We start from the raw sequence: 24315 nt of genomic DNA on the forward strand, positions 1-24315 counted from the left end.
TGCAAGCGTAAGTGGTAGGCACCTCTTTTATGCTTTAAATTAATTGAATACTTGATCTTATTCCGCCATTCTTTTGGGTCTAACCCAAAAATTCATTTACCATGCCTTCTTTTCATGTCCTCAACTTACTCAAGAGCTCATTAGTCCCATTGGATATGATGTATTGAGTTTTAGATTTTTGAAGTAAAATTATCAACATCATCTAGCATATATACTAATAGGTTATACTCTTTTCAACAGTTTAAATTGTTTTTGTTAATAGATTATATGGAAGTTTTAACACTCAGAGAAATTGAAATGAAGCCAAATATGCAGAAAAAAGAAATGGTTGTGACCAATAGTTATATTTGTTCTCTTTAATTTCTATTGATACTCAAATTTTTAGGGATAGAGCATCAACAATCCTTGTGATGAGTTAATAATGTTGAGAAAAGTCAATGACTACACAATGTAGCTTAAAACCAAATATGTCATCAAAGAAGACATCAATAATAACCCCACACAATGATATGTTGTATAATTCATTACTTGCATCAAACACAAATTTCCTTCAATATGTGTCTATGAATAAAAGAGAGTTCTTGGTTTATATTTGACATACACGCTATATAGGCCATGCTAATAGCAATTGATAACAAGAATCTCAACACTGAAGTCCACGTAGAATCAAGTGTGCACCATATTGGGGTTGCATAGTTAGGATACTGAAAGAAGCATGAGCATAGGATGGCGAAAGTTCAAATGAGAAGTGTTGTAAGATCATTGCCAAAGCTATTTTTGCCTCCATCATTGCAAAATTTTGTCCAATGCATACTCGAGGACCCTAACCAAATGGGAAAAATGAAACTTGGTTTTTTTGTTGCCTTAAAAACTCCTTTTACAAACCTCTCTGGATTAAACTCCTTTGCATCATCCCCCCAAATTTCATGATCATGGTGAACTAGGATGGTGGGCAACACGACCTGCACTCTAGCTGGAAAACACATGTCTCCCACTTGAGTGTCCTTATAAACAACTCTAGGAAGCATTGCTACTAGTGGGTATAACCTACGAACCTCATGAAAATCATGGTAACCTATGGTAGAGAAACTTTAGAAGTTGTTGCATGAGAATCCTTACTAAAATACATTCTAAATCATTATGAAGGACACTGAAGGATAAAGCAATTTCTTAAAATAGTGATGCAGAAGAGAAAATGTTCTAAATCATGCATGACAAAATATCAAGTATGCAAAGGACATTGCATATCCCATGGATATAATAACTTAAGAACCTCATGAAAAATCATCATAATCTAGTAGAGAAATTTGAAATCGTGGCATGAGAACCCGTTCTTGAGCTACTAAGTGAAAGAAAATGTTAAGTATAAGATATAAAAACTTAAGAGAAATGTGTTTTCAATTTTACTCCAATTATGGGGAAAAAAACCAGAGTACTATACGATTTTAGTGAGAATCACTAAACTGAAGATTGGATCAAGTACTCACAATTTTTAGGTGATTTAATCCATTAGCTTCCCCTTTTTTATTCCCAAAAACCTGTAAAACCTTTTCTCTTGCACGAGCTTGCCAGTTTTGATGCTCGCTTAGCAGGACCATTGTCCATACAAGCAAAACTGAGGTTGTCTTTTGGCCAACAAGATAGAATAGCTTACACTCTTCAATGACATCTTTGACACTCATTCCAATCTTCTTGTTATTTTGATGTTCTTGAATTTCTCTAAAATTGGATTCCATTAGTATACCTAATAAGTCACTATTAGCAGTTTCGCCAGCCTTCATTGCCTTCTCTCTTTTGTTAACGATACCCCTCAACAATGCATATACTTCTTTGCTTATTTGCTTCATCCTCCTGTTCGTCTTTGTGGGTAAAAACCTGTGCGCATGTTAGTAATTCTAGTAAATAAAACATCACATGAAACAAACAGACATTAATTCTTATTTTCATCCATGCCTTCTACTTCTCCATTAATTTTTTGAAGCTTGTATAAGGCTTCAAAGGTAGAAACTATCAAGACAATAACTGGTTTCATCTACACATGTGTTGCAGTGGTATCTCATCATCTTGATACAATATCCTATGAACATAAGATTGAGGATACTAAACATCAATTAGTGAAACATACTACTTTCTAAGTGTTATACAAAAGAAGTAATTCGCTAAAAAGGGATGAAATGATCTCAGAGTTGTAAATCTAACATCTCTTATGCTTGACTTGAAAAGTAATCCATTTTGAACATAAATTCCCTTCAACCTTGTTAACCAAACACACACTTGAGCATTGTGAAACTTTCAACCTATGAAGCAAAATTTGTGTTGGCATCATTTGTAGGTCATGAAATTTGTTCAAGAAACTTAATTTACCACATAAGAGACTGATAAAGATCTATATGGATATAAAATCAACAATTACCTTATGAGAAAAATCTAGTTCTCCATGATGGTGTTGAGTTTTGAATTTTGCTTTAGTATCTGCTGGAATTTGAATTTTGAAGTTAAATTTTACAACTAGAGTCTTGCACAAAATTTGCAACATCCAAATATTTTCTTGTTTTTATTTGGTCAAGATTTGGTTTCTATTTTATAGGAAGTAGTTGTTCATCACCTAGTAGCTTGCTTTTCTGCTATTCTAATGTTATTTCAGTTACAAGCTCATGTATAAATTCAGCACTCTTCATCAATAAAATGTGTGTTCAACAGTCCAAAAATATATATTTTGCATAAGTGTTTTAATCTAAGATCAACAGAAGGAAGCCAATAATGCATGCCCCCACGATTTAAAGTATATTAAATTAAGCACCTTTCCTGTGATTCAAAGGTTGCATGCCCCCTCAACAATTGAACTCAACAAGAGCACTCAAATTGTGCATGTCTGTAACATCTTAATTGCACTTTTCCCTACCACTATAGTAGCATATCCCTTAGGTCACTCACCATGCACTGTCACGCCCCAAAACTCACTCCAAGGGCATGACGATCGTTTCACACCTCAAGCCCAATGGGTCAAAGTGGAAATGACACAAACATTCATGTTGTAACTGAAACTTTACCAATTACCAAATTCCTATTCAAGGTAGTAGGACAAAATTATAAAATCTCCAAGTATCAACTTTAAAAAAAAAACTAATACATTAACCAAGGTGTTATTGTCCAAATAACTTCAAACTCAAAATAATTCAAACTAGAATTAAGTTTTAACATTTAAACAATGTCCAAAATAAAGAGAGTTTAAACAAATGTCCTAATAAAGCCAAATTTCCTTCCTAATGGCCACTTCTCGCCCGAACTGAGGTTGACTAAAAGATTATCAACAAAGGGGGATGAGCTCAAAGCCCAATAAGAAACATTAATATAATTTCATGGATCAAACATTTTCAATTATGCTTGCAAATAGGAGATATAACATATACTTATTTTCATAAAAACTTTTGAGTTCAAAATGCTAATACATTCAAACTTTTCAACAAAACTTTCTCATATCCATTTCAAAACATTTTCTCATCAAACCAAATCGAATACATTCAAAATATCTTTACTCTGGTTATCGTATGACAAATGGTACCCAATTAGGAGGGACTTCACAATTGAGTAACTAGTTTCAAATTTGTTCCATTTAAGGTGAACAAACCCAAATGTCAACAATTATAACCCGTTGACTAAGGCCATAAAGTCAACTATTATAACCCGTTGACTTGGGTCATAAGGTCAACTATTATAACCCGTTGACTAGGATCATATAACATCAACAATTATAACCCGTTGACTAGGGCCATATAATCTAGAGTCAAATACTTTATTTCATTAATTCAAACTTACAAAACATAACATCATATCTCCTCAATTTTTCATTTTTCATAAACAAAGAAAATACTCAAATATACTTTCCATACAAAACATATATTTGATCCATGCTTAAATATAAAAATAATATTTTTACACATTTCAAAATACAATATAAAAAGAAAATTATGCTCTTTTACAAAAATCTGCATTAATTTCCCTTACATTGAAAAAACACTCAAAATCTTGAAGTATTTAACTTTGAAGGATTTCCTCCTCACTTAACATAATATTATACATAATATTGATTATTGATTATTTATCTAAATGTATAAATTTGACAATCCTAAAAATATTTTATTTAGTATTAGGGATCCTAATTAATTTCTTTTGTTAATATTATTACCATCCAATATTATTTTCAACTTCCTAAACAATAATTTATTTATCTTTTCTAACTTATCTAAATTAAATATTTAAGAATATTTATTTGCATTAAACTATTATTACTATTATTTAAATCTCCTATTGAAACTTAACAAATACCCCATGCAATTCTATTTTTGTTCCCAACAACTCCACACCAACTCCATTCATTATTATTATTTCTTTTATTATTATTATTATTATTATTAATTTCAATACCCAACAACACCTTAATCTATTTCTCTTCCAAGCCATCAACGCCCTTTTCTTCCTCATTGTTTACCAAAATACTATTTACTTCCTTTCCTAGGTCAACGTGCTGGCCATTTCCTGGTTTTTTTTTTTTTTTTCAACATGCCAAATCCTTCCTACTTACACACATCTTTCATCAATTTTTTTTCCTCCTCTCTAAAGTCAAAACTTTTAACCTCCATACTCACAAATTTTATATACTTTTCACATCCGAAACTATATATATATTTGTCTAGATCTATTCGTTTGAGTAATCAAAATTTGTCGATCTCCATTAATAAATCAAACCATGTTCATAAATTTTTAATAGTTTTTTATTTAGAAATTAATTAAACGAACTCTAATCAAAATCGAGATATTCCAAATAATATCTAAAGTGTTCAAAACTAATTAACGAATATAAAATATTAATTTAAAGATTAAAAATCTTACTTGAAAAATTGATCTTCAAACTCTGAACCTCCAAATCTTCAATCGTATACTCTCTAATCTTTCTGATCTCTATGTAAAAGGGTTTTATGAATAGAGAGGATGGGAAAAATCTAATTTATACCTAAGGGTTTTAAATACCAAAAGACTTTTTTACCCTTATTAAATTATTTAATTAATTATTAATTTCTAAATTATGATTTTACCCCTATATTGGGTTTGGGGCATTACATGCACACTATTCCAACTCTTGCAAAGGTTGCGCTCCTAAGAAAACTTATTCCAATGATTTGTACACTCACCAAAGTAATGCAAGCATCTAAGCCTTAAGTCATCATCTATACTATCAATTCTCCCATACAGATTGCATTGAAAGTCAAGTGCAACCAGCAACTCCAAGCCGACAAGTCAAGTACAAGAAAGATGGCTAGTTGACTACATTGGCACATGATATGATCCCCAACATGGACAAGAGGCAGTTCTATGAGAATAGTTTGAGCAATAAGAATGGATTGCCTAAAGGGAAACCTATCTATAAATAGAGGATTGTTTGGGGGTGTGTGCATGCACACCCCCCCCCCCCCCCCCCCCCCCTCCCCCCTACACACACACACACACACATATATATATGTATGTATGTATGTATGTATGGGGAGAAAAAAAAAGGAATGTTGAAGAGTTTGAATCTTTAATGGAGATGATATAAACCTTTTTAGAATTTAGTTAGGAATTTATTTTGGTAATTAAAGGGATAATTAATTATTTGGATAGGATTTGTTAGGTAGTTTCCTATTTCTTTCTATATATTTTCCTTATTTTTGTAGGTTTCCTACAATTATATATATAAATGATATTTTCTCTTCTTTTCTCTATGAACGAATATATGACTAGGTAAAATTAAGCTACAGGTTTCTTAATGGTATCAAAGCCAACTTCTGATTACTAGGAATAATGGTTAAAATAGCAATGATAGGTGCTTCCAATTATGATAACAACTTGAAGGAGGCAGAAAGAAAACCTATCCCTCATTAGAATTTTGTGACCAATGGTCATGGTCACTCTTCTTAGCTAATTACCTCTCACAAATTAACTTAATGGAGAAAATTATCTTTAATGGTCTCAATTTGTCAAACCTTTCATTTGTGGGCATGGACAAATTGAATATTTTATTAAAGCAACATTAATACCACAAGGAACAATTCTCATCGAGACATAGGAAGTAAAGAATGCCATGATTATGTCATGGCTGATCAACTCAATGAAACTCAAGATTAGGAAGACAAACATGTTCATGCCCATAACTAGAGAGATCTAGGAGGTTACAAAGGAAACCTATTACAACTTGATAACTTGCCCAGGTCCACAAGATAGTCATACAAATAAAATTCCAAGCAAGGTAATATGAATGTAATTCGGTACTCTAATACACTCAAAACCCTTTGGTAAGAACTTAATTTGTTCTATGATTATGAATAACATTGTGCACAAATAGTGAAAATTTCTAAAAGATGATTGAGAAAGATCGAGTATTTGCATTCCTAGTGGGGTTTAAATAATAAATTAGATGAGGTTTAAAGTAGAATTCGTAGTTGTGAATAATTCTAGCAAAATCTGATACCTCTTTACTTATCACCACCCTAGCTATAAAAAATAGTAAGCTTCACATTTTGACCAATGATCCAAAATTCAAAAGGATCCATAGAAGGTCCTAGTGTGACCATCATCTCCTTTAAATGCTTCCAGAATTCAAAATATCCATTGACAAGTGATTAACCATCATCTTTTCCAAATGCATCTTTAGATGTCATATACCCAAAGGTGTTGAAATTAGTAAGATATTGACCAAGTCTAGATATTAAGAAGAAGGTATATCATCCTCTACCATTAGAAAGAAAAAGATACATTATCCTCTACTAGTGAAAGCACATATGCTATCATCTCAACAAATCAAGCATGCGTGCAAATCTGTCTTCTTGGTCTTTTAATTGTGGTCAAGAAAATATTAAGGAAGTACTAATTTCTTCATCATCTATAGTGGTTGTAGTTGCCAATCCAATAATTGTACTCCTTTGAAAGTGGTACAAATTATTCTTTTTTATTCCTTGCATCACCACAAGTTTACTTGGCATAACTTTCAAAATCTCATCTTTTATAGTGACAATATTGAACCCTATGGGTTCTAATACTCCCATTGAGATGAGACACTTATTCATACTAGGAACATACCAAACATCATCAAATGGATGGTATCTATTATTGTTATCTCACAAGCATTATCATTCCCCATGTAAACAACTCTATCTTATAGTTCTTCAAAGCAAGAAAACATCTCCTTGTAGGAATGCATGTGAAGGTGGACCCAATATCCAAAATCCATTCATCTAAGTTATAAAACAAGGATAAGCAAACCAAAGCAAAGTTTAACCCATCTTCTCCAAACTTAGCCACACAAGCATCAAATACTATTTCTTCTTTATTCTTCTTCTGTAGCTTAGGACAATCATTATTCTGACACTACCAAAATTAAGTATAGTTGATCTAGTTATATTTACTTTTACGACAGATTTAAGCTGACGCAGATTTCTAACACACCTATTCCACCGCAAATTGAATTGTCCATCGCTTATATGTAACTATTTACCAACGGTAATTGCAATAACAAATACCTGTAGGCAAAAATATTATTGCAAGGGATTTAAACTATTGCAAATGTTCAACTAATATACTTTGTCACAAAAGCAATTTACCTATTTTTTTTTTTTTTTAAAAGTGAAATTTCATAAATATTTTTTTCTATGAAAATTACTACTCACTAAAATAGTTTTATTATAGTGGATAATAATACCACACATAATTTGTTCCAAAAATAATTGTTGTCTTATGAATATAAAATATTTTCACCATAGTTCTATGATAAATATGATCTAGCTAGTGACAAAACAATTTTATGATTATTTTTTTAGGTTCATACAATATTTACATTTTTTTTTATCATAATAGTTTTAACATTTTTATATTTTTTAACTACTTTTTATTGTCCATTTTAGAAAGAAATAAATTAAAAATTATTGATATATATATATATATATATATATATATATATATATATATATATATATATATATGTTTGTATGTATGTATGTATGTATGTATGTATGTATGATATAATTTATGATATCGAATAATAATATTTAAAATTTAAAAATACATTTTATAGAGATTTATCTAATTTGAATGTATTCAATAACATAAAAAAAATGATAGTATATGTATAAGTATTTTTATTTTAAAATGTTGATAATTTTATTTATAAATTTATATTTATTCTATATTTAATTATTATACAAAATACACAAGAATCATAATTAATTAATTTATAATAATATATATATATATATATATATATATATATATATATATATATATATATATATATATATATATTAATTCATGTATGTATAATTTATATATAATATGTATTTATATATAGATAATATTTATAATATAAATGCATAAGGATAGAATATTTACATTTATGAATCTTATATGCATTCTTTATATTGCACATAACAAAGTTAACTTGGTGGCACAATTGCTTCCTTTCAAACTTGAGGTCAAGGGTTCAGTCTCGAGAAACAACATCCAAGCCAATATCCAAAACTAGCAAGGAGAGGAGTGTTCAAGATGCTCCATGTGAATGTAATGAAATCGAAATTTCATGACAACCTAAAATCTTTTATTATTTACATTTCTCAATCAACTTAATCCATTGGTAATAGTGATGGTCTAAATCCATTGGATAGTTTTTCACTAAATATTTTTTATTGGCAGCAAGAAATTCCCATCGATAAACTTTTTGCCTACACTCCTTTCCTTGACTACCATGCAAGGGGATTATCGGTTGGTAAATGTTTATTTAGACCATGTATATTAGTCGAGAAAAGTCAAATTTCTTGTAGTGTGATGACCCTTGTCATGAAAAAGCACACATTCATCTTTTGCAAGTATACATTTAAATTAAGAATTGTCTCATTTTCTAGGTTTTCAACTTTGAGATTAGGCATTAACTGTTAAAGCTTCCAATGATATATCTCTATGATCGTTTTGCAAGCTACTTTTGAGTTAACTATATTACAAGGTATATGTGCAACATTAGGTTGAATTAGGGCACAAGTAATGAGTACCACATGTATGCTAGGTGAAGTTTTAGAGTTTTGTTTTGTTTTGTTTTTGTTTTTGTTTTTGTTTTTTTGTTTTTATTTTTTGTCAAGGTTAAGGATTTGAGTAACTGAAGCCTCAATAAAGTCTTTGAGGTGAGCACAAGGAGTGTTGCATGGGGGCGTGGAAGAAGAATGTAAGTTACGTGTATCTTGTTTTTAGATTTAGTAGATTGTTTATGGTTGATAGACTGTTCATGGATTTTTACACCCAAAAGGTTTTAAGCTGTTTTTTCATGTTATATTTTGTGTCATATGTTTGATTAATTATTCTTATTCAAGGAATTGATGAAAACTTAATTATAATTGATATAGCTAGGTGTTTAGGAATGTTTCTATTTAAAGTACTTTTAATTGAATTATTTTTTTAGAAGCATTTTTTTAAAGAATCTCCTCTCAAGCACTTCTCCAAAAAGCATTACAAGTGATTTTTAACTTTTTAAAGAATGCTTTCTAAGTTTTTCCAAGCGTATAGTTTTTCTCTAAAAGAGTTTTTTTAAATACTATAAGCATTTTCTAAAAGTACTACTAACTGGACTCTTAATTTTTGAGGATATTTCACTTAGACAGCCCATTCATCCCTCTCTTTATATAGTTTTGTGTCTCAAGATTAAAAGCTCTCTCCTTTATTTTAACATAATCTTTGTTTGAAGAATTGTTCAAATTTTTACTTGACTTTTGTTTTTAATATGTCTTCCTAGGCTTTTAATGATCCCATAAATTGGTCAATGACTATAGAATCCAAATATTTAGGCTTTTCAATAACAAAAAAAATAAAAGATGAAAACTTTTTTTTTAGTTACACAAATACCATTAAACTTTCACCATTTATTTTTACTTAATTTACATATGTCAATATTTTTGAAAAATAATAAAAGATTCTCTTATATTTAAACTTTAAAATTCACTTTTAAAAGTATGAAATTGAACTTTAAAAAAAAAAAAAAACCTTATCAACACTTTTATATTTATTTGTGATATTTATGGTTGCACTTAAAATCATTTGAAAGGTGTCTACATCTATTTTCTTAATAAATGAACTTAAAAGCTTTCTTGTCTTTCTTTCTCTCTATTTAATTTTGGGATAGATTGGTTTTATCCTGTAGCTCCTTGTAGTTTTTCTCTACAATCTCTTATATATCTTGCAACCAAATAAAATCTTTGTCTTGATATTCAAATCATCAAAATTGTTAAAACTGTCTTTATTGAGTTAAGACCCTTAATTGAGTTATACGTCTTTTGAAAAATAAAATAAAATAAAAATCGTATTATACGCATAAATTTTGTGAAAGTCCTGCAACGTACAGGGGTAGGCCTCGAAGTTACAATGATAATTCATTCCACTAAAAAATTTGATCTCTACATTTATATCATTTTTATTTTTGGAGTAATATGGATAAATACACAAATAATAGTACTATTAAAAGAGATAAGTAGAGGAGGAAATTAAAAGAAATTTGTTGTGTTTATAAAACTTTAATTCAAGTATCATATACACAACTCCAATTACAATATGTTTTAATTCACTTTTAAAAACTGAATCAAATGTAATTTTTGGAAACTTCTCGAAACTCAAATTTAGATTTCAACATGTGATTGAATGATAGGGATGATAAAAAAAATAAGTAAATAAAATATATGTAATATTATTGTATATTATTAATTGCTTTCATACCGATGACATCTTGCTAAGAAGAATAACCACCAACAGTCCATTATAATAGTTTGTAGGTATAATTGAAGCCAGTACACGTACATGTGAGATACCATATTTTTTAAGAAAGACAAGTCGGTTTGCAATTGATGTTAATATCTTTCCAAGGCAGAGACATCATTTTGTAGGTATAATTGAATTTGTTAAACTTAAAGCCCAATTGACATTCTTTCAAGTAAAATCATTTTTAACCTATAATGCTCAACACTTTTATTATGAGAATCATAAAAGTATCAGAATCATAGAGAATAAGAGAAAGTGATTCTATACTGTTGTTGATAATATCTCACATGACCATAAAAATGTTTTTAATATTAGTAAATTATCAAAAAGGACATCAAATTTAATTACAACAAGGAAATATTATAATAAACTAATACTTTTTCATGATAAAAGAATATATAAATATCTATATTACTAACAAAAACTAAAAAATAATAGTTCTTGTGATTACAAGAAAATTTCATAAAATATTTACAACATGATTATGATTAATAAACAAACATCAATCATAATATAATCATTTTCAAAATAAAATAAATTATTTGATTATTTATTCACTTAAAAATAATAATTTTTTATTACTACAACAAAATTTTGAAAAATACTTACAAAAAATATAGATTAATAATTAAAAATTGAATAAAAACATATTAGTTTAGTTACTAAAAAAAAATAGTAATTAAAAGTAAATGAGAAGACAAATTTTCTCAGTAAAAAAAAGGAGAAAATTATATTCTTTTAATATTAGTGTTATAATAAAACATCAACAAGATATAAGAAGACTAGCAATTTGATCACATTCTTGAATGATAGAACTATCTTTCTCAACTCGTGAATCAACTCTACTTTCTTTTTTATTAAGCAAATGTAACCCTTAATCATCATCATAAGGTTTAAATTTCATATCTATTCTAACATTAATCATTATTAAGTTGTAAAAACCATCAAAGTAATAACAATGTTGACTTATTTTTTAAGAGGAAAAACTATGCATTTCTCATATTGTTCCACATCTATTCTTCAAAAAGGCAAATGTTCAATTGTTTTCCTCAAATATGTCTATGGTTAAATATTTCCTTCTTACCTCCTGGTAAACTACTCCATCGAAATCTAGAAGATGATAACACTCGCCCTCTAAGGGCCTAATTATATATCCACTCATTTAAGGATAACCAACATTGAGTAAATAATCTTTACCAACAAAACAAAAACAAAAAATTATATAAGTGTGGACCCCGCATTTCGCTCAATGAGTTCCCACTCGATGGAGTGACTCACTCTTTTATTTATCTGGTGAAAATTTTATTTTTCAAAAAAATACTTGGAGTTGCCACTTATTTTTGTTTTATTTTTTACGGGAAAACAAAATAAGAAAGAAAATTGACTCCTTATTTGGAAAAGACAGTCTGTGGAAAACCAAAGTCGGGTCCGGGGATCAGGTTACCTATTAGGAAGGTACAGTGGTGAGCCGTAGCACCCCTTTAAGTCCCTAAAAACGGGTCTCTACTAAATAAGGTGAAGCGAGTGTGGCAATTGATAAGGAAATCAATGGATACAAATGAAATGATCAAATAATAAAATGAATTACGCATAAGAACAAGCAAAGTGGGAGCAAGATTGTACCTTAGCAGCAAGTAATAGTGCGCTATCATGGAAATAAGGTTAGCTCAAATATAAAATTATCACATGCATATCAAAGAGCAAGACAAAGATCAAACAACATTCATTAAGCATAACAGTTGGCAATTAGAAGAGAAAACACATGTAGGGCCCCCACCAAAGCCCAATTTATCTTACATGAATTAGTTCTACAAATTCCATTATTTTGTAATTATGAAAATTGCATGTTCATGCTTATTTAAAAAATCAAGGAAAATGAAAAAAATTATTTTAAAATCAAAGAAAATTTGATAAAAGTGCTTACCTGAAAGGAAATGTAGAAAGTTTATTTAAAAATGAAATTTTTAGCAACTTAAAACCTTAACGAATGATGAGAAGTGGTAGAATTAAAAAAAAAATTGAAAATTGGAGTGAAATTAAAATTATTTGAAAGAAAACTAGAGTTTTGAAATTTATTTGAAAATTGAAGTCTCGAAAATCATTTGAAAATTGGAGTTTTGAAAATTAAATTTAAGAATTGGAATTTTGGAAATTAAATTTAAAAGAAATTGGACTTTTGAAAATTATTTGAGAATTAGAGTTTTGAAAGTTAAATTTAAGAATTGGAGTTTTGGAAATTAAATTTGAAAGAAATTGGAGTTTCAAAAATTATTTGAAAATTGGAGTTTTGAAAATTAAATTTAAGAATTGGAGTTTTGGAAATTAAATTTAAGAATTTGAATTTTGGAAATTAAATTTGAAAGAAATTGGAATTTTTAAAATTATTTGAGAATTGGAGTTTTGAAAATTAAATTTGAAAGAAATTAGAGTTTTGAAAATTAGTTTTAAGAATTGGAGTTTTGGAAATTAAATTTAAGAATTGGAATTTTGAAAATTAAATTTGAAAGAAATTGGAATTTTTAAAATTATTTGAGAATTGGAGTTTCAAAAATTAAATTTTGACGTATGAGGATAAAAAATAAAATAAAAAACAAAGAGGACGGTACGTGGTCAGTGGAATTCGCATGCCAAAGGTGACCATGCAATGTGTGCGCCTGGGATGGAATATCTTATAAATTAATAATAATAATAATAATAAAACAATCTCGACCTTACATGCTTTAATACTATTTACACATGAAATTCCATCACCACTATGCAACAACAATTCTTAAAATAACGTATTTAGTGAACTTTGGAAAATCTTATAACATAGTAATAATAATAATAATAATATAAAAGAAAATAACATACCTCAAAAGAATTGGTAATGATGTTATCAATTTAATCATGGTTGTGCCTGAGGTTGATGAGAACATGTGAGTGCTTCTCTTGTGCGTGCTAGAGATGCCTTAAAGTGGGTGCCACTGAGAGTTGACTATCTAACCTGTATTTCATTACATAGCATGAAGGGATTTAACATACCAAAAGTGAATAGAATTCTCACAACAGGGAATAATAGACACAAAAGTGACCACATTTGGCTGCATATTGGCTTGGAGCATTTACTGGAACATTTTAAAGGCTTCACTAGACTTTTGGTTCTAACCATAGGCAGAGATCATAGAGTTCCAGATAACAACATTCTTTTCTGCTGCAGAATCAAACAAGTTTGGCAATAAACAAATTCCTACCACCAACATACATTGAAATTAAAGTAGGCGTAAAAAATTCATCCGAAGAAAATTCATCAATTACCCTTATACAATTCTTAAAATATGGCCAATAACGACCAACATTTCTTATTTTATCAAGGATCTCCCTAAACTATGAATCACTTGATTTTATAATATCTATAGCTATAAGACAAACAACATCTAATATAATCTCAAACCATCTAAAAATAAATTCATTGGAGTGCTAAAATCTTTCTTAGGTCATCATGTTGCCAAGTGTATGACCTATTATAGTGAGAAACATTGCTAAAGCCTCTATTAAGGGAATATCTAAACCTTCTCTTAGACCATGTCTTTTAATAAGTGTTTCTAATAATTAATGCATACATGTTTTTCCATCTTAAATTGCTCAAAACTCTAATTTCAAAAAAGTTCTACAAGGTTTTTATTTTATTATTATTTTATTATTTTATTATTATTTATTTATTTATTATTATTATTATTATTATTTTTTTGTAGTTAGTATGTGTTACAGGTACACCAATTGATAAAAATCATTTCACCATTGCTTTCATCTTTAATATTATGATTGCAACTATTATTATAATTAGAAAACATATATACAAAAAATAAAAATAAGAAATACATTAAAAAAACCAATAATTTATATTTTATGTTAATATAGCCTAAACTTATGCATGTTTACTAAAATAAAAGGATTTTTTATTTAAAAATTTATTTGAACATGACAATTCAAGAGTAGTAGTAGTATGCAAAATAATAGCATTGAGAAGTAATAAGACCATAAATACATGTAATCATATAATTCTATTTTTCCAATAATAATAATAATAATAATCTAGCTCATGTGGATCACCCAAGGATAGGACTCCTCCCATAACACCCCTATTTTCAATCCATTTCTATTCTTAACAGTTTGACTAAACAAAATTTTAAATTCAAAAGTGTTGTGTTGAGAAATCAAATACATTATAAAGCTCATCTAATTAACAACTTGACTGAAACAAAATTTTAGATTCGAAAGTGTTGTGTTGCGAAATCAAATACATTATAAAGCTCATCTAAAGCTCACAACTTTTAGAGAAAGAAACAATTAAATATACCATGTGATAGGCATATTTGTCTTCCTCACTCCAAAAGTTCACTCAATACCAACATACAAATCTAATTTAAAACAATATTAGGTAAAAAAAAATATGTTTCAACATTAGAATAAGAAATAACTCAGATAGTCAAACATATTTCTACTTATGTCATGCAATTTGATCAATTGAGTTTTTTAATGCAAGAAACATCTCATTATTTTCCTTGACAACTTAAATAACTATGACTTTCATATACAACTTAAGGTCATTCTTCACTTCAAGCATGCCACATATAACTTTTATTATTTTAACAATGCTACAACCAGACTTATCTACTCTAGATGTAACTTTAAAAATGGGCTCTAACTGTATAGTAAAAATACAAGATTTGGTTCCATCTCTTATCTTCTTTCTTCTTCTCTCATTTTGCCATGAAATTTATTGCCTTGGGGTTCTCCAACAAAAGTATTCAATTTATTATATTTCATGACCAAAATATAAATTAACCAAATGAGCTTAGTAAATAAATAAAAATATATCTTCAATTTATTATCCCACCATTCATTTTTAGCATTAGTGGTTTGCCTCATAGGTTCCACCTAAGGCTAATCTCTTTATGAATCAAGGCATTCCAAAGTTGTCAATCTTTTTTTAAGAGAACTTAATATATTCTTAGGTTGCTTATATTGGTAGGTTCTTCTAGTTAGATTGTTGAATACCTTTATCACATTTTTCCATCCAATTTACTAAAGTAACTATTTGGTCTATTTTTAGCCAAAATCTTAGCAACACAAACTGATGCATTAACAACAATATCATTCAATTAATATACTTTGCTTTATTTATCATTTTCTTTACCACTTGTTTGTTGTAGTGGTCGAACAATACTGCTAGACATGTAATAACAATGTAAAGAACAAAGAAGTATTAAAAGAAAATGTTCTCAATGTACTTTTATATTTTATAGTTTAGACATCTAATGAGACCCATAAAAAAGTGAATCTTAAAGAAATGGGTCAACTAGAAGAAAATGAATCTTGGAATACTGAATTGGAAAGACTCACATTCATGGAATAAATTAATATACTATATCGTAATTTTATTAATTCTTTTCATTAGGTTGCTCAAAGTTGAAAAAGAATTCCTCATGAAATGGATTAAATAATTTCCTCATGAAAGAATCCAATCATGGCCTCATTATGAAGTACTGAATTAACTCAATGAACTTAAATATCATCTAATAAATTCTTTCATGGGTTTGTTTTTATAACTTTAATGTTACCAATATAGAAAGAAATGAAACATGTTTTAAATAATGTAAGAAACTATGGTAGAAAAGTGGAAAGATTTAAGGACAAGAGGCTTTATATGAACTTTAATATTGTTAGTAACAGAGAGGCAAATGAGATATCTCAATATTAAATTATGCATAATTAGTATAATTTTTTTAAACTAAATGAAATGGAATTCAGGAGGAAAATAAGTAATTAGAGTATGAGATAACATGAATGGTTAAAATTGTCAATCATTAAATTTAAGATAATTGTTAATATTTCACTACATTTTCCAACTCCATGAATTAAAGCAAATGGAGGAAATGAGTTGGATTTCTTAATAGTATTAAGTGTTGGATTGACAGAAAATTAGGGTGCTAGTGGACACTTGAAATGAGGACTAAGTAACAATTGCATATCGCATTTTACTTATCCAACATAGTTCAAATTTGCAAAACCCACTTCTTATTTAGTACTTTTATTGAATATGTGGGTATAGTTTAACTTCAAATCTAATATGAGTGTACTTTGAATTTCTTAAAGCTTACATATTTCTGCACATATTAAATCAAAGAGAAAATATTAATGTTTTTTACAATTACAATTTATCAAGGTTTAATTCCTAAACTTTTAAAGTGGGAAAAAAAAGGTGAGAGGGAGAAAAAGGGAAAAGAAAAAGAAAGAAAAAACAAAAAGAAGAAAAAACTATTAAAAGGCATTAGAAGCCTAAGATGGGCATATCCATGATTTGAGGTGCAAATGGGGGTGACAATTCATGTTGGTGGATCGTGTACGTGTTGTGTCAAATCCTAGGTATTCTACCACATAGCTCAACCCAACCCCGACACTACTAATAATCATGTCAAAAATATAAACCTAAATACTATATAATTATTAAACAAGTAAAACATTGTACAACCTGTTTGATCCATTTAATATTCAGGTCCTCTTATTTAATGATCAAGTTAAGTTAGGTCTTCTATATGTCTATATGATTAATGTCTTAAGAAAAGATGTTTTTGACTCAATTGACCTATCTATTTAAAAACAAATTTAAAATGAGTCAAATATGGGTCAAACATTTTAAAAATATAATTAAGTTAATAGCGGGATTATAAATAGTTTAATTTGGGTCAAATTCATGTTATGCAAGTTCACCAAAAAATTACTTATTTATTAAACGAGTTATGTATGTCAACACGAATTTTACCTAACTCATTTATACTTGACCTAAACCCATGAAAACATGTTAGGTTCATGTCGTGCTGGGAATCGTATCAAACTTTGTCATCCCTAGGTGTAAACAACTCCAAGACCCTATTTTTAAGGAGAATATATATACTTGAGATTGCTACATTATTCAGACTAATCCACACCTACTTATTAAGGGGAAAAAAAAAATAAAAGAGCACAAAGATAGGGCATAGGATGATAAGACAAGGCACAAAATGACAAGACGTAGAATGGTAGGACGTAGGATCATAAAAATCCACTTCAATTAATATTTCCATAAATCAAGAGTAATCAAATATTAAAATATTTTATTCTCCTAATTTAGGATATAATATTAATTCTAAATAAACAAGAGCAATCAAATATTAATAATATTTTATTCTTTTAATTTAAGAAATAATATTTATTTTCCTTAATTTTAGGATATTTATTATTTATTTCTTCTATAATTCACAATGCATTCTTGTATAAATTTATGAAAAGAAATAATAAAATTCATCGCTTCTATTGTCAAATTATCAAATTCTTCTTGGTATTAGAGTTAGGGGAGGAGGCTCAAACTTGGGTTTTCTCAAAAGATGGTTGAATACCCTAAAAGACTTGACCTATCCACACAAACCATGTCTTCCTTGTCATTCAAATTCAAAAAAATAAAAAATAAAAAATCCTTAGTGTTCTAGCTTTCCACCAATATTCTTTCTAATTTGATTTCAATCAAGCTAAACACAACAAATTTTCTACTACAGGGAAATCAAATCATCCTTTAGCTTGTGGATTCGGTGTTTGAACCTTTCATCAATGTTCTAACCTTTCATTGGTGTTATTTCTAGTTTGATGTCAATCAAGTTAAACACCACAAATTTTCTACTATGGTAAAATCAAATCATCCTCTTAGTTCATGGTGTGTTCTCCGACATCTCTTAGGTGGAGAAAGACATGCAAAAGAATTAAAGATGAGGAAAGCAAAAGTTTTATCCTACAATACTAGTGATCAATCAATAATAACATATTTGTTACTTCATGAGTTATTAGAACCATGACAAAAGACATTTTCATTATGATCCTTGGGGCAAACAAGATATATGAGGTATAAACTTCTCTTAATGAGTAATTGCTTCATGTTATAGTTGAGAAAAAAAAAAATCATCTCTTCAAGAATACTTAAGAGAATTCAAAAATATATATGATAATCTCACGGCAATCAAAAGCAAATTTTAGACCAAGACAAAGTTTGTTGATTCACTCGTGGTTTAGGATAATGGAATGATTTTTTTTTTTTTTTTTTAATATACTATGCTTTTCTAGCCAATTCATAGTAACTCTTTAGGGACATAAGCAATCACTCACTACAAAAGAGATGGAAAGAAAATTTTCCTAGAGTATGCACAAGTTTTTATTTGGACAACATAGTTATGGTCATAATGGTTGAAAAGGTAGAAATTTTAATTTGAGGCGAAGAAGCTTTACACTTCCTAGTGTTACAATTTATATATTTTTTTAAAATACTTTTATGATTTTATCAAGTTCTTGTCAAAGGATGTCTTCACCATGTTTGGAGATAAGTCGGGTGTGCATATTCATTCCCACTCCAACTTGAATGGGCATATTAAGGGAAAGAATAAAATAAGACAAAAAGAACATAGGATGACAAAAAGTAGGATGATAAAAATCCGCTTCAATTAATATATATTTCCATAAATCAAGAGTAATCAAATATTAAAATATTTTATTCTCCTAATTTAGGATATAATATTTATTTTAAATAAATAAAGAACAATCAAATTTTAATAATATTTTATTATCTTAATTTAGGAAATAATATTTATTCTCCTTAATTTTATGATACTTGTTATTTCTTTCTTTGTATAATTCACAATGCATTCTTATATAAATTTTCTAAAAGAAACAATAAAATTTCATTTTCATTGCTAAATTATTAAATCCTTTACTAATGACCTTATGATTAAAATCTTGTTTGTTTGGTAAGCTATGAATTTTAATGATATTCCATCATTTCTAGGCCTCTCAAACCTTCAATTTAGTAGGGTTACAAAACATAATTTCTCAAACAACATTCTTTCCATAGTCATATCTCTAGCCTTGCTATAACCTAAGACCATCAAGGACCAAGACATAACATTCTTGTCTGCCATCTTCTCAAACAACTCAAATGTTGTATTTATCTCTCCTACCGTAACATACCCATCAAATATTATATTCCAACTAATAACATCTCTATTTGGCATTTCATCAAAAGCCTTGCTCACCTTTTCTTGATCCACATGGGCATAAATCACTCTCAACTATTAACACAAACAACATAGAGTTTAGCTAATTACAAACCAAACTGATATATCACCCCTAGTAGTTGTAATTTCCTTCATTAATTGCCCTCCCATTTCCACATCTCTTTTTTGACACAACCCATAAAAAAAAAAGGTCATGATATTTGAGTCTAGGTAGGAGAATGCACAAATCTCAGTGCACAAAAATTTGATTTCAATTATTCACAAAAATTTAATTTTATTCATGGTAAAACATTATTACAGTAAAATAACAAATTGAGAAGAAATTCCTAAGAAAATATAATCAAAGGAAAACAAGGTAATCAAAAGACTCATATAATTTTTTACTTCCATTTTCTAAGTAACTAAATAGAAATGTGGAAAGGAAAGTACCTCCAACTATGGATGTAAAGAGTCATTGTTAATGAGAAATGGGTGAGAATTGGAATCATGAAAATAGTAGAAGAAGACTGCTTGGACTATGGAAAGTGAAGCCAAAAGAGAATGCTTGTTGAAAAGGAAAGAGTGGGTTATTGGGTAACACTTAGGGTTATATTAGGTATATTTGAAAATTTTAAAAGTACTTTTTAAATAATCACCTCTCAAGTGTTTTTTTCTTGTAAAGGTTTTTAGAAGTGTTTTTGAAAATCTTGCCAAACATCTATTTTTCACCCAAAAACCTCTCTTAATTATTAAAAATGCTAGACGCTCTTCTTTAAAATACTACTAAACAAGTTCTTAATAGGATTTTATTTATTATCACATGTTTCTTAGTCTTTAACCAAGGATATTATATACTATATAATAAAAGCAGGGATACAATTTTATTCTAACTATTTTTCAACCTTATTTTCTTTAATTATCTAATGAAATGTCATTTTATTATCGTTCATTGATTAACCCATTAAGAATGGAATTACTATGATTTCACCCCAACTCCAACTCTCTTTTCTAGAAAAAGGAAAACTATTTTTTTTGGGAATACGTATGGAAAGGTAATGGCATAGATGAAGTTGTTCATGGAGATTGATGGAAGTGATAGAAGCGAGATCATGCTAGGGTTTTAGAGCCAAAGAGGATCGGTTGGCAATGGTGTAGACCCTCCATTTTATCCCCCTAGCACACGCCCTATTAGGTGATCTTTTAGTATGCTATAGTAGTTCCTGGGTAGCCCACGTTACTCGTACAACTAACCTTTTTGAGTCACCTCGAAGACTCTGGTCAAGGGATTTATCCGACCCCTTATTGTGGCCTAGGATTTTCCTTTCTTTTTTGGACAACTCATTTAGATACACTTTTAGGATAACATATCTAGGCACACTCGGCCCATTTAGATGCACTTGGCCCACTTAGGCTCACTTAGGCCCACCTAAGCTCACTTGGGCCCATTTTGGCACGCCTTGATCCACTTAGGTTTACCTAGTCTTGCTTAGGCCACCTTTTAGATATGGTTGCATGGCTTGTATGACTAGCATGTGCTTGATTTTATTTTTTTTTATTAGTTTTATTCATTTACTTCTTCATTTTTTAGAAAATTGCATGAGAATTGAGATTTTAGTTTTTCCTAATTGCTTGAATTGATATTTCATATATATTTATATATTTAATTTATTCATTTACTTATTTTTGTAGGAAATTGCTTGAGCTTCATGATTTTAATTCTTTTAATGCGATTGATATTTTAGTTTTAATTACATAATTTTAATTTTTGATTTTCAATTACAAGATTTTTTTTTTATCCTACTTTTTAAGTTTTTCAAATTTTACTATTTTATTATTAATATATGGTTACTAACTTCTATTTTCTTTTGTTTTATAGAGAGGATGTCACTTTGAAAGGTGAACTTACCATTTTGAAAAGGAAAAGAACCCTATGAGCTTCTCTTTTAAAGAACATGATTCCATACATTGTTTGAGGATTAATTAAGTGGGCAGGTTGCATAATTCTCTGTAGACACATAGACCTAGACATTCTTTTTATTCTTATTATTTCCTTGATTTTCTACTCTTCCATATATTCTCTGCAGGCTGCCATGTAAAAATGGAAACATGTTGCATATAAGAGCAAGGTCAACACACAGCCAAAGGAAAGGGTGGCATACCTACCATACAGTAGGCATTCAGAATCACAATTGGTGGAATTTTTAGAAGGATGCTCAACTTGCCGTTCTGAATATGGCAGAACGCTAAAGTGAAATAAGGAATGAGATATTCGGTTAAGGAAGATTGAAGGATTTTGGAAGGCTGGTCAAAGGGACATTCAGGATGTTTTTGGAAGGAAGATTCTTCAAGCAAGATCCAGCAGCACACAATAATCAAGAGTGGGGTTTTATCTTTGGGAAAAGCACACAGCACACGCTGGATGGGGGGATTTTTCTCCAGCAGACACAATTGAAGATTTTCTTGAAGGTAGTATAGACACACTACCATTGGGGAATTTTCTGGTGGCACACATCATTGAGGCTTTTCCAACAGGCATGCACCATAAGTTTGCAAAATCGACCATGCTGCCAGATTTTTAGAGCAGCAACTGCACTGCCAGATTTTTAGAGCACGCACATGGGGTTAAAAAAATAAAATAAAATAAAATTCCCCACACAGACTAACCACCGAGAATTCATCTTCATTGGGACACACTTTCCACAGAAAAATAAATAGAACCAGTTGCCATCCACTTTGGAGAGGAAAGCGGCCTACACCTTTGGACTTCGAAACAGCCCCCATGCATTATTGAAAAAGGTAAGTTAAAGCTTTTTTATTTAATTTTTTGATGCGTGAATATTAATTCGTAATGGTTTTAGAATTTTAGTTTTTTTTATTTAATTAATTCCATGTCGATATTTTCCTCTGTGTGCTTTAGATTTTTTTATTTTAATTAATTCCATGTTGATATGTTGGTGTTTTCAAATTTTTAAGTTTAGTTTTTTTCAATTCGTCCCATTTAGTTCAAAAGTTTTTAGGTTTTGTTTTGTTTATTTATTTATTTATTAGGTTATTTGTTTTATAAGAAAACATGTGTGAACTTTAAGATTTCAATTAGGTATGTGAAATGTGGCAGATTATTAGATATGTTAGCGGCTTGAATTTAAAAATAAAAGAGTTAATAAGTGAATGTGAATTGTTGTGAGATGTTAACTTAGTGGTTTAACTAAAGAAAGAAAAATCAATGAATTGAAATAACACATGTTGCCATGGATTGATTGGTGTTGGTGGCCTAGTAAAATATAAAAACCAATGAACTGAAATAGTGCATGCCAACCTTGGATTTATTTGTGTTAGTGGTATTTGTTGAGTGAATAAAAAATAAAAATTTGTTTAGGAATGTTTGGTTAATTAATTTAGTGAATCTCATGTTTGTGTTTGTGTGTTTCCGAATTCGTTAATTTTGATTTTAATCCATTAATATTCAATTTTATGGTTGATTATAATTTTAGTTAGCTAATTGAGTTAATAAAATGTTATTATTTTCCTGTTTTAAGTTTAGTAATTTTAATTTTGATCTATTAATATTTAGTTTGAGTGTATTAGAGTTTTAGTCAATTAATTTAGTTAGTCACATGTGATTATTTTCATGTTTTAAGTATGGTAATTTTGGTTTTGATCTATTAATATTTAGTGTGAGCTTTCTGTAATTTTAGCTAATCAATCTAGTTAATTACATATTATTGTTTTCATATTTTCAAGTTTGTCAAACTTTGGTTTTTGATTCATCATATTTTGTTTGAGTGTTAATTTACTTTAATTGATCCTATGTTATTATCTCCAGATATTAAGTTTGTTGGTTTTAATCCTTGATTGGTTTTTATCTTAGTTCATGCACTTCTTGAATTCTAGATGTTAGTCTTGATTAATATTTTTGTTAGTTTGTTTGATTTGGAAGTCATTAATTTATTGTCTTAGTGATTGTTAGTCGAATCCTTTTTTTGAAGGCCATTGGAAACCCATGAAGTGTGGAGCAGTATTTTTCACGTTCGTCCCCACTCGAACAACGAGACTTGCTTTTATTTGTGCAAAATTAATTTTTGGAAAAGTCGAAGTCACCAATTATTTTATTTTTATTTTAAAGTGAAAATAAAACAAGAAAGAAAACCCTAAAAGGTGACTCCATAATTTTTGGAAAAAGTGTCTTTGAAAAACTCAAGTCTAGGTCTGGGGATCAGGTTACCTATTGGGAAAATACCTCTAAAAGGTAGCACCCCTCTAAGCCCTATAAAGGTCTCTACTAACTACGTTGAGGGAAATATGGCAATTAACTGGTTAATCATGGATAGCTAGGTGATTTTGAAAAATAGCATGCTTAACAGGAAAAACAATCACAATCATGAAGAAGATTTAGGGTGTGTACCTGGACTGTTTCTTAAGCGCTATCACAAGACATCAA

The 24315-nt window shown here is 29.1% G+C and overlaps 1 pseudogene; it reads right to left on the reverse strand.

The window, feature by feature from the left end:
* Positions 1–643: 643 nt before the first annotated feature.
* LOC117908223 lies at positions 644–22440 on the reverse strand (annotated as a pseudogene).
* Positions 22441–24315: the final 1875 nt, after the last annotated feature.

Source organism: Vitis riparia, chromosome 19 (assembly GCF_004353265.1).
Source record: "Vitis riparia cultivar Riparia Gloire de Montpellier isolate 1030 chromosome 19, EGFV_Vit.rip_1.0, whole genome shotgun sequence".
In the NCBI taxonomy this organism is placed as follows: Eukaryota; Viridiplantae; Streptophyta; class Magnoliopsida; order Vitales; family Vitaceae; genus Vitis; species Vitis riparia.